Below are 10,742 nucleotides of genomic sequence, written 5' to 3'. Positions count from 1 at the left end.
GAGAAAAACAAATACCATATGGTAACACATATATATGGAATCTAAAAAAAAAAAAAAGGTTCTGAAGAACCTAGGGCAGTACAGGAATAAAGATGCAGACATAGAGAATGGACTTAAGGGCATGGGGAGTGGGTAGGGTAAGCTGGGACTAAGTTAGAGAGTGGCATGGACATATATATGCTACCAAATATAAAATAGATAGCTAGTGGGAAGCAGCCACATAGCACAGGGAGATCAGCTCGGTGCTTTGTGTCCTCCTAGAGGGGTGGGATAGGGAGGGTGGGAGGAAGAGGCAAGTGGGAAGAGATATGGGGATGTATGTATATGTATAGCTGATTCACTTTGTTATAAAGCAGAAACTAACACACATTGTAAAGCAATTATACTCCAATAAAGATGTTAAAAAAAAAAGAAGGGGGGCTTCCCTGGTGGCGCAGTGGTTGAGAGTCCGCCTGCCGATGCAGGGGACACGGGTGTGTGCCCCGGTCCGGGAAGATCCCACATGCCGCGGAGCGGCTGGGCCCGTGAGCCATGGCCGCTGAGCCTGTGTGTCCGGAGCCCATGTTCCACAACGGGAGAGGCCACAGCAGTGAGAGGCCCGTGTACCGCAAAAAAAAAAAAAAAAAAAAAAAATAGCAAAGACTGAGAGATCTCTCTCTCCTCCACGTGAGGAGACAATGAGAAGGTAGCCATCTGCAAACCAGGAAGACAGCCCCCACCAGGACAGAAGGGGCAGGCACCTTGATCTTGGACTTCCAGCCTCCAGAACTGTGAGAGATAAATTTCTGTTGTTGAAGCCCCCCAGTTTATGGTATTTTGTTGCAGCTGTCCAAGCTAACACATCCACCCAAACCTAAATCCTGGGACACTCCATTCAGATACCTAGACCCAGAGACTGAACAGTCCTTTCTACCATCCAGTGAAGACCCCTATGTGTAGCCCCAGCAGGCACAAGCTGAAGGAGACTTTCCCTGCCCCCAAGACTGGCAGTTGTAGGAAACATCTGTTTTACTTTATAAAGCTCGTTCACATCTTGTAACACGAGTTCCCACCATCAGGATATCTGTGAGGAGGGGGCAGGGGTGGATGTTCCTGGCATCATTCCCACTGGCCGGAGAGGACTCTCCATGAGAAATCACACAACGTGGAGATGCTGAGCTCGTGTCCCAGGATCCCACTCTCTTTTTTTAAAATTGAATTTAAAAATTCTTTTCAATTTCTTTAATTTTTTTTAATCTTTAAGTTGGTTTACAATGTTGTGTTAGTTTCTGATGTACAGCAAAGTGGTTCAGTTGTGTGTGTGTATATATATAATATATATATATTCTTTTTCAAATTCTTTTCCCATATAGGTTATTGCAGTATAGTGAATATAGTTCCTTGCACTGTACGGCAGGACCTTGTTGTTTATCTACTTTATATATAGTAGTGTGTATCTGGTAATCCTAAACTCTTAATTTATCCCTCCGCCCTTCCCCTTTGGTAACCATAGGTTTGTTTTCTACGTTTGTGAGTCTGTTTCTGTTTTGTAAATAAGTTCATTTGTATCTTTTGTTTTTTAGATTCCACATATAAGTGATATCATACGATATTTGTCTTTCTCTGTCTGACTGCCTTCACTTGGTATGATAATCTCTGGGTCCATCCATGTTGCTGCAAATGGCATTATTTCATTCTTTTTTATGGCTGAGTAATATTCCATTGAATATATGTACCACATCTTTAGCCATTCTTCCATCGATGGACATTTAGGTTTCCATGTCTTGGCTATTGTAAGTAGTGCTGCTATAAACATTGGGGTGCATGTATCTTTTCAAATTAGAGTTTTCTCCAGATATATGCCTGGGAGTAGAATTGCTGGATCATATGTTTGTTCTATGTTTAGTTTTTTAAGGACCCTCCGTACTGTTCTCCATAGTGGCTGCACCAATTTACACTCCCACCAACAGTGTAAGAGCAGAATCCCACACTCTCTTCACTTGGTGCCTCTGCCTCTCCCTGAGGGGTGGAATGCAGCTGATGAGAGGGCTTTGAGGACCGTGGCTCTCCCTGCCCCACTCAACACCCACTGATGAACTGAGGAGCTGCGCTCAGCAAGGAGCCCCCAGAATGTCTGCCCTGCCCTGAGACCACCACCATCACCAAGGGCATTGTCATCTCCACCACCGTCACTCACATCTTGACCTTCCCCAGTGAGACAAGAAGAGTAAGCACAGGACCTGGCACATAGTAGGTGTTCAGTGGACATCACTTCCCTCTTCCTCACGTCTCAGACTCTAATCTAGGTATCTTGCTAATAATGTTAACCAAAGCAGAAATAATTACCATTATCAACTGTTCCCTGCAGGCAGGTACATGAAATAAAGGCTTCCAGGCACTGATTCACTGAATGCCCACAATTTTCCAAAGTGGAACCTATAAGGCCCATGAGGAGTCGGAGGAGAGACCAAGGGCACCACGTTTGTGTCAAGGGCAGAGCTGAAAGAAGAACCTGTTCTAGGCAGCTGGGATGCAGGGCTCCCTCCATCCTCCAACTGCAAGAAATAAGACCAAAACGGTCCCAAGACACATGCACACACACACACACATACACCACACAACATACACTCACACACCCCACACAGACACACACCACACCCACTTACATACACATACACCCCCTCACATACATACATGCTTGCACAAACTCATGTACACAGACACGCCAAACACACATTCACACGGTCATACACACATCCACATATGCTTATTCACACATACTCCACCACAGACACACACATATCCACAGACACACACACACACACCACACCACCACACTGGGGTGGTTAATTTCATGTGCCAACATGGCTGGGCCATGGTGCCCAGGTATTTGGTCAAACCTTCTTCAGATTGTTTCAGCAAGAGCAGTTTTTGGATGAGAGTAACAGTTAAATCAGCAACTCTGAGTAAAGCAGGTTGCCCTCCAGAGCAATTAGTTGAAGGTCTGAATAGATTGAAGACTGACCTCCCCTGACAAGAAGGAATTCTGTCAGCAGATGGCCTTTGGACTTGAACTGCAACCCTGCCCTGGGTTTCCAGCCTGCCAGCCTACCCTGCCAAACCTCCAAGCTGTGTGAGCCAGTTCCTTAAAATCGACCGCTCTCTCTACCTCTCTCTCTCTCTCCATACACACACACACACACACACACACACACACACACACACACACATCCTGTTAGTTCTGTTTCTCTGGAGAACGCTGACTAATACAGAGCACACACACACACATAGACACGCTGCAAACAGCTACACACACACACATATAAACACATTGCACAAACATATACCACACGCACACCCCACGAACACCCATCCACATACATCATGCAGGCACCCCACACACCACACACACACACACACACACACACACCACGGCCGTAGACAGCCAGACATACATTCACACTAAACCTATGCATACACCCACAGATCACAGCCCCACAGACACATGCGCTCGCCCACCATGCCACCACCCCAGAGCCATGCACACACACCATCCTGTAAGTTATCATGGACTTGGTCCCAGGGGAATAGTCTACGAGCCAGTACAGACAGTCCTCAGGCCTGGGGACCCTGTTTGTGGGTTACTGTCATCCAGACCCCACTTCCGAGGAGGGGCCTCTTTGTTTTTCTTTCTGGACCCCTAGATGAAGCGTGCTGTCCTTGAACATATCAAAAGGAAACTGATCTATGTATACACACGGAGTTGCCATTGCGCTTGTTTTTTTGTTGTTGTTGGTTTTTTGCAGTACGCGGGCCTCTCACTTTTGTGGCGTCTCCCGTTGCGGAGCACAGGCTCCGGACGCGCAGGCTCAGCGGCCATGGTTCACGGGCCCAGCCGCTCCGCGGCATGTGGGATCTTCCTGGACCGGGGCACGAACCTCTGTCCCCTGCATCGGCAGGCGGACTCTCAACCACTGCGCCACCAGGGAAGCCCGTGCTTGTTGTTTTTGAAGTCAGCTTGGTCACTTGGGCCCCAGATGGCTCCCGACATGCTTCCAGCTGAACAAGTGGGGGGCTCACACTTTTGTGGCTTGTCCTATCCGGTGACACCCCAGAGCTTGGGCTCCCCTTCTCAGGACATGGAGACAACGAGCAGGATGGGGGGTTCTTCTGGAAGATCCCAGCCCCTCCCACACCCCCAGCCAAGGCAGGAAGTCAGCGACGGTGGCTGAGCCACCATGGGTGTCCCTCAGAGAGGACCCCAGCTCCCTCATTGGTCTCAGATCCACACCCCTTGGATCGCAAATACAATCCAAGCGAAATAGAAGCTATTCCAGAAACATCTGCCGTAAATGTTCACTTCAGCTTCTTAACACATGGAAATGATGACATCCTCTCCTCAAACACACACAAAAAATTTTAATTGACAGCAGAACTCTTGGTAGAAGCTTCCATGATCTCGATGGGAGTCTGGCTTTCCAAGGGAAAAACTAAATCTATGAAATTTCAATCAGTGGCCATCCCAGCTGGCTCCAGCCCACATGAGCTGGGAGGCCACGCTCCCCTGAAACATTTGGAAGACATCATATGACCTAACAGAGTCCCAGCTGAAGGGCAGCAGATACAGCTGCTGCATGTGACGCAGACCAGGGTGGGCCAGGCCAGGGCAGTGGGGGATTCTTGACAGGACCAGACTGGTTGACCCTTCCCACCCTCCACCCAGACATTTACATGGAAGAAATAAAAGGAGATCAGATGGCAGAAGACCCACTCCGGGCAGACTGTTAGCCCCTCAACAATACACTATGGGGCCTATGATATGAGCCCATTTTGCAGCTGAGGAAACTGAGGCTCAGTAAAATGATCAAGTGCTTTCTGTTAATAAAGAGGAAAGAGGCAGCTCCTCCCCACCCTCTCCTCTTGAGGCAGCTCCTTGAAAACATAACAGGTCTGATAAGAGGCCGGAAGCTTTTGGTTTTACGGGCAAGGTCATGGGCCTCCTGACCCTTGGAACTGAAAGCACGCACATCTGAGATTAGTTTAGAGCCCCTCACAGTGCATCCTCTTGTCTCTCTAGAAGATACGAGAAGGTTTGCTTGTTCTCTCTTTCTCACACTGTATAAATTTGATGAAATTATGTCCAGACTTTGTAGTCACTTTCATGCTACACCGCATGCATGGAAACCCACTCATGCTTGTGATTAAATTGCATTCCCTCTCCGATATTGGTACAGAAGAGGCTTTTGTTGGCAGGACTCTCTTTTTTCCCCAACAGTAATTTGCCTGAAGCCACACAGAGGCAATGGGAGCTGTAACCTCCAAGTCGGCTCCTGTACCACCCTTACCTCCTTGGCACTCTGCCCTTGAGCTGGAGGGTCTTGGGAAACTTGGGGATAACATCTGGAATTGGAGGAAACAGCCCTTCTTTGTAGAGAGTTAACCTGCATGAGATGCTTTTATGTGTTACCTTGGCCCAAAAGGCCACAGAATGACCCAACAGCCCATAAACTCAACTGACGCCAACGACCTGAAGGCAGTGATGATACCATCGCCTGTAGAGCCCCACGCTGTGTCCCCAGCACGGCTACAGGGGCCAGTTCCTTTATTTATTTTTTTGGATTTTAAAATATTGAAATATAGTTGAATTATCATGTCAAGTGTACATCAAAGTGATTCAGTTATACATATATATATCTATCCTTTTTTCAGATTCTTTTCCATTATAGGTTATTACAAGACCTTGAATATTGTTCCCTGTGCTATACAGCAGGTCCTTGTTGGTTATCTATTTTATATATGGTAGTGTGTATCCCACATTCCTAACTTATCCCTCCTTACCCCTTGCCCCTTTGGTAACCATAAGTTTGTTTCCAACGTCTGTTTCTGTTTTGTAAATAAGTTCATTCGTATCGTATTTTAGAGTCCACATATAAGTGATAGCATATGATATTTGTCTTTGTCTGACTTACTTCATTTAGTAGGATAATCTCTCGGTCCATCCATGCTGCTGCAGATGGCATTATTTCATGTGTGTGTGTGTATATATATATATATATATATATATATACATACACACACACACACAGACACACACACATATACCACATCTTCTTTATCCATTCCTCTGCCAATGGGCACTTAGATTGTTCCCAGGTCTTGGCTATTGTAAATAGTGCTGCAATGCACATTGGGGTACGTGTATCTTTTCTAATTAGAGTTTTCCTCTTTTCCCAATATATGCCCAGGAGTGGGATTGCTGGATCATATGGTAACTCTATTTCTAGTTTTTTAAGGAACCACTGTACCCTTTTCCACAGTGGCTGCACTAATTTACGCTCCCACCAACATCGTAGGAGCGTTTGGCCAGTTTCTTCAATGCTTGCCCACCACAGCCTGCTATGGCTGCTATGAGACTGGCTCCTCTCACCAGGTGTGTGATGCTTGAGATCCATCCCACGTCCTGTGTGTCTCAGTAGCTGGCTCCTTTCCATGGCTGAGCACGTTCCCCCAGCTTTACTCTCAGGCAGCCCTTGCCATCGGTTGGCTTGCAAGGGCCCGCGTCCATACTTGCCATCTCTTCAGATACTGCTGTTTTCTCCTCTTCACTGAAAGGTTGTACCGAGTCAGGCTTTACCCATCACAGTCTAGCAACTTGAACTCTAATTATCACGCAGTTCATCAGCCTTCTTTTTCTGACTCAGCTTCTTCCCTCTGGCTTCATCGTATACAGATGGGTCCCATGGAGGAAAGCTAATTGCATATGGTGCCACTATTTTAGGTCGGTCAAACTAACAAGCAGCAGGCATCTTAACCTTTTCCACCACTTTATTTTTAAAAAGCTGAACATCTTTTATACATACACTACTGGAGCCTCTGCATTTAGGGAGCTGGCTGTATCTTGCTGAAAACTCCCGGCTTACGTTAATATTTGCCAAATGTGATTATGGTTCCACCTCCATTTTGCTTTGCTCTATACGCGTTCAGTTCACCAGAGATGGAATAAATAAGGGATGAATGTCAAACCCCAAGCATAGACAGTCACCCACTGGTCGTCATCAGGGGTGTGCAAGGTCAACGTAAATGCAGGCTCTTGATCAAGCCCATGCTGTGTAAACACTACTTTAAACCGCATTGATTCAGGGCCCTAGGGTGGCTGCACACAGGTGCCAGATGACTTCTGCTCCACCACGGAGGTAAATTCTACAAGAAGGGCCTCTTCCAGGTGGAAAGTCCTATAAGGAGAATGCGTGCCATTTGTCGACTGTTCACAGCATCAGCAGGAGATGTAGCTTCAGTTATGGGCAAAGCACTTTTGGGACAACAAGGCAGCTTATTCTATAGTGAAGGACTGGGTTTCACGTCCGCTGTTAATGCCTTCTCTTCATGCATGTGGAGTTCACAGACATGCTCCAGACGAGATTCCCAGCACACGCCAAACAAAGAAATGCCACAGTCTGCATCGTCAGACTCTTCCATCCCCAGCATTCGCTTCATCAGATGGCCTGGCAGTGCAACTGGTCCAGGTGCTGTCAATGCAGGGCTCTGGGCTCCTGAGTCCTCTTAGCACCTTGATCCACAGCACTGAGACTAGAACCGACCTTCTGGCACCAAGAGGCTCAAAATTATCTTTTACAGAGATGTTTTTGAATAAGAAAAAATTTGGGTATAAGTTTATATATAAAAATTATATAATATTTATATAATTTATTGTATACACACACACACACACACATCTACACAGTTCCTGTTTTTAGTGCTTTCATTCCATTGTGTAAATTCTAATATCCCTCCTGTATCCATTTCTTTTTGCCCCAAGGACTTCCTTTCATGTATTTGGTAGTGCAGCTCTGCTGATCATAAATTCTTTCAGCCTTCTCATGTCTAAATAAGTCTTTATTTTGCCTTTATTTCTGAAAGATACTTTTTGCTGGGTATAGAATAGAAAGTTTTTGACAGTTTTTTTCTTTTGACACCTTGAGATGTCTCCCTCGAGATCTTCTCACTTGCTTGGTTTCTGATGAGAAATCTGCTTTCATCTTTGCCTGTCTTCCTCTGTACTTACTTTATGATTTTCTCTGGCTGCTTCCAAGATTGTCTCATTTTTTAATTGAGTTTTAAGCAATCAGGTCAGGATGTGACTTGGTGTTGTTTTCTTCGTCTTTCTTCAGTAACCTTCTTGGATCTCTGAGTTTATTGTTTTTCAGCAACTTGGTAAAATTTTCCACCATTGTTTTTTCAAATATATTTTTTTCTTCTCTTTCTCCCCTGCTTCAGGACCTTTTGTGCATGTGTGTGTGGTACGTGGGCCTCTCACTGTTGTGGCCTCTACCATTGTGGAGCACAGGCTCCGGACGCGCAGGCTCAGCGGCCATGGCTCACGGGCCCAGCCGCTCTGTGGCATGTGGGATCTTTCCGGACCGGGGCACGAACCCGTGTCCCCTGCGTCGGCAGGCGGACTCTCAACCACTGCGCCACCAGGGAAGCCCAGGACTATTTTTTTTTATACACATTGAGCCACTGGAAGTTATCTCATAGCTCCCTGAAGCTCTGTTTGTTTTTTCAATCTCTTTTTTGCTATATGTCTCATTATGGGTAGTTTCCGTAACTACGTCTTCAAGTTAACTAATCTTTTCTTCTACAGCGTCTAATCTTTTAATTTCATCCAATGTATTTTTCATCTCAGACATAGTTTTGTTATCCCTTGACATTTGACCTGTGTCTCTTTTTTATCTTTTTTATCTTTCATGCCTCAACTTAATATGCTTTACTTTCCAGAACATAGAGAATAGAGTTATGATAACTCTTTTTATATCCTGCTTTCTGATTCTGTCATCTCTGATGGACTTTCCTCCTCATTATAGGTCGTATTTTTCTGCTCCTTTGCATGCTTGGGTAATTTTAAATTTTTTTATTTTATTTTTTATTGAAGTATAGTTGCTATACAATATTATATGTTACAAGTGTACACTATAGTGATTCACAATTTTTAAAAGTTATACTCCATTTATAATTATTATAAAATATTGGATAATATATATATTTGTATATATATTATATATATACATATATATATATACACATACATACCACATCTTCTTTATCCATTCATCTGTTGATGGACAACTTAGGTTGCTCCGTGCTCCATATCTTGGCTATTGTAAATAATTCTGCTATATCTGGGTAGTTTTTCTTATTGGGTCCTAGACATTGTAAATTTTACCTTATTGGGTGCTGAATATGTTTCTATCCCCATAAATATTGTTGAGATTTGTTCTCAGACATAATTACTTGGAAACTGATACCCTCCAGGCTTGGTTTTAAGCTCTGTTATGTAGGGCCAGAGTGTCATTTAGATTTATTTTAGGGCTAATTTTACCCCACTCCTGTGCCAATATCCTTCTGAGTTCCCTACCCAATGCCCATGACTGTGAGGCTTTCCAGTTGGGTGTGTGGGGACAGGCACTGTTGCCAGCCCTGCAAGACCGCAGATGCTGTTATCTATGATTCTTTTCTGTGGTTCTTTTCCCTGCCTGGGGTAGTTGGCTCACACACATTGTTGATTGTTCTTCCACTGAATACTCAGAGGGGACCCTCTGCAGATCTCCAAACGTCCCCTCTGTTCATCCCTCTCTTGTTCATTACTCTGCCTGTGGACTCCAGCTGCTTCTGCCCCCTCAAAGCCCCAGTTCCCTATCCTCAACTCAAGAAGACCCCAGGCTCTGTCTGGGCTCCTCCTCCTGGTGCCAGGGCCTGGAAACGCTCTCCAGGCAGTAAGCTGGAGCAGTCACAGGGCTCACATTGTTTGTTTCCCATCTCTCAGGGATTACAGCCTTGAACTGTTTGACGTCCAATGTCTGAAGTCTGTTGATTGCATATATTTTGTCCAGACTTCTAATTGTTTCAGGCAGGATGGTAAATCTAGTTCCTGTTTTTCCATCTTGGCCAGGGGTAAAAGTTCATCAAGTATTTGCTGAATGTCAAATATTTACCAGGTGCCAAAGATTATTGAATGTCAGGCAGTCTTCTGTACTTTGGGGATGTGTCTGAGGACAAAATCCAACATCTCTACCCTTGGGGAGAGCAGTGGTGGTCAAAAAATAAACAATAAAATGTAAGAAATCAATAAATTAGATGTACTATGGCATTGGTTTGCTCAGGCTGCCCTAACAAATACCCCAGACTGGGGGCTTGACCAACAGAAATTTATTTTCTCATAATTCTGGAGGCTACAAGTCTGGATTCAAGGTGTGGGCAGGACTGGCTTCTCCTGAGGCCTCTCTCCTTGGCTCCCAGACAGCTAGTTTCTCCCTGTGTCCTCCAGTGGCCTTTCTTCCCTGCGTGTGTGTTCTAATCTCTTCTTATCAGACGCCAGTGTACGGATTAGGGCCCACCCATAGGACCTCATTTAACCTAAATCACCTCTTTAAAGGCTCTATTACCAAATACAGTCGCATTTTAAGGTACTGGAGTTTAGGACTCCAACATAAGGATTTGGTTGGGGGGCGGGGTACACACAATTCAGCCCATAAGGCTGTTGGAAGGTAGAAAGTGCTGCAGAAAAAAAAGAAAAAAGCAGAAGGTTTAGGGGGATCAGGGAACAGAAGTGGTGCATTTTTTTAATAGAGCAGTTGGGTAGGTCTTACTGAGAAGGTGACATTTCTGCTCCAATGCAAACCTTAATGAATTCAGAAGCATTTTAGAGCCACCAGGAAACCAGAACAGCTTCCCTGGATTCCTGAAAGCCGCCCCCCTCTGTCAGAAGG

At 45.2% G+C, this 10,742-nt stretch overlaps 1 pseudogene; it reads right to left on the bottom strand.

Moving 5' to 3' along the window:
• Window positions 1–6,448: 6,448 nt before the first annotated feature.
• Window positions 6,449–7,368, bottom strand: LOC137227934 (AKT-interacting protein pseudogene; annotated as a pseudogene).
• Between the last annotated feature and the right edge of the window lie 3,374 nt (window positions 7,369–10,742).

Source organism: Pseudorca crassidens, chromosome 1, assembly GCF_039906515.1.
Source record: "Pseudorca crassidens isolate mPseCra1 chromosome 1, mPseCra1.hap1, whole genome shotgun sequence".
Taxonomy (NCBI): domain Eukaryota; kingdom Metazoa; phylum Chordata; class Mammalia; order Artiodactyla; family Delphinidae; genus Pseudorca; species Pseudorca crassidens.
This window is presented reverse-complemented; position numbering and strand designations above follow the sequence as displayed.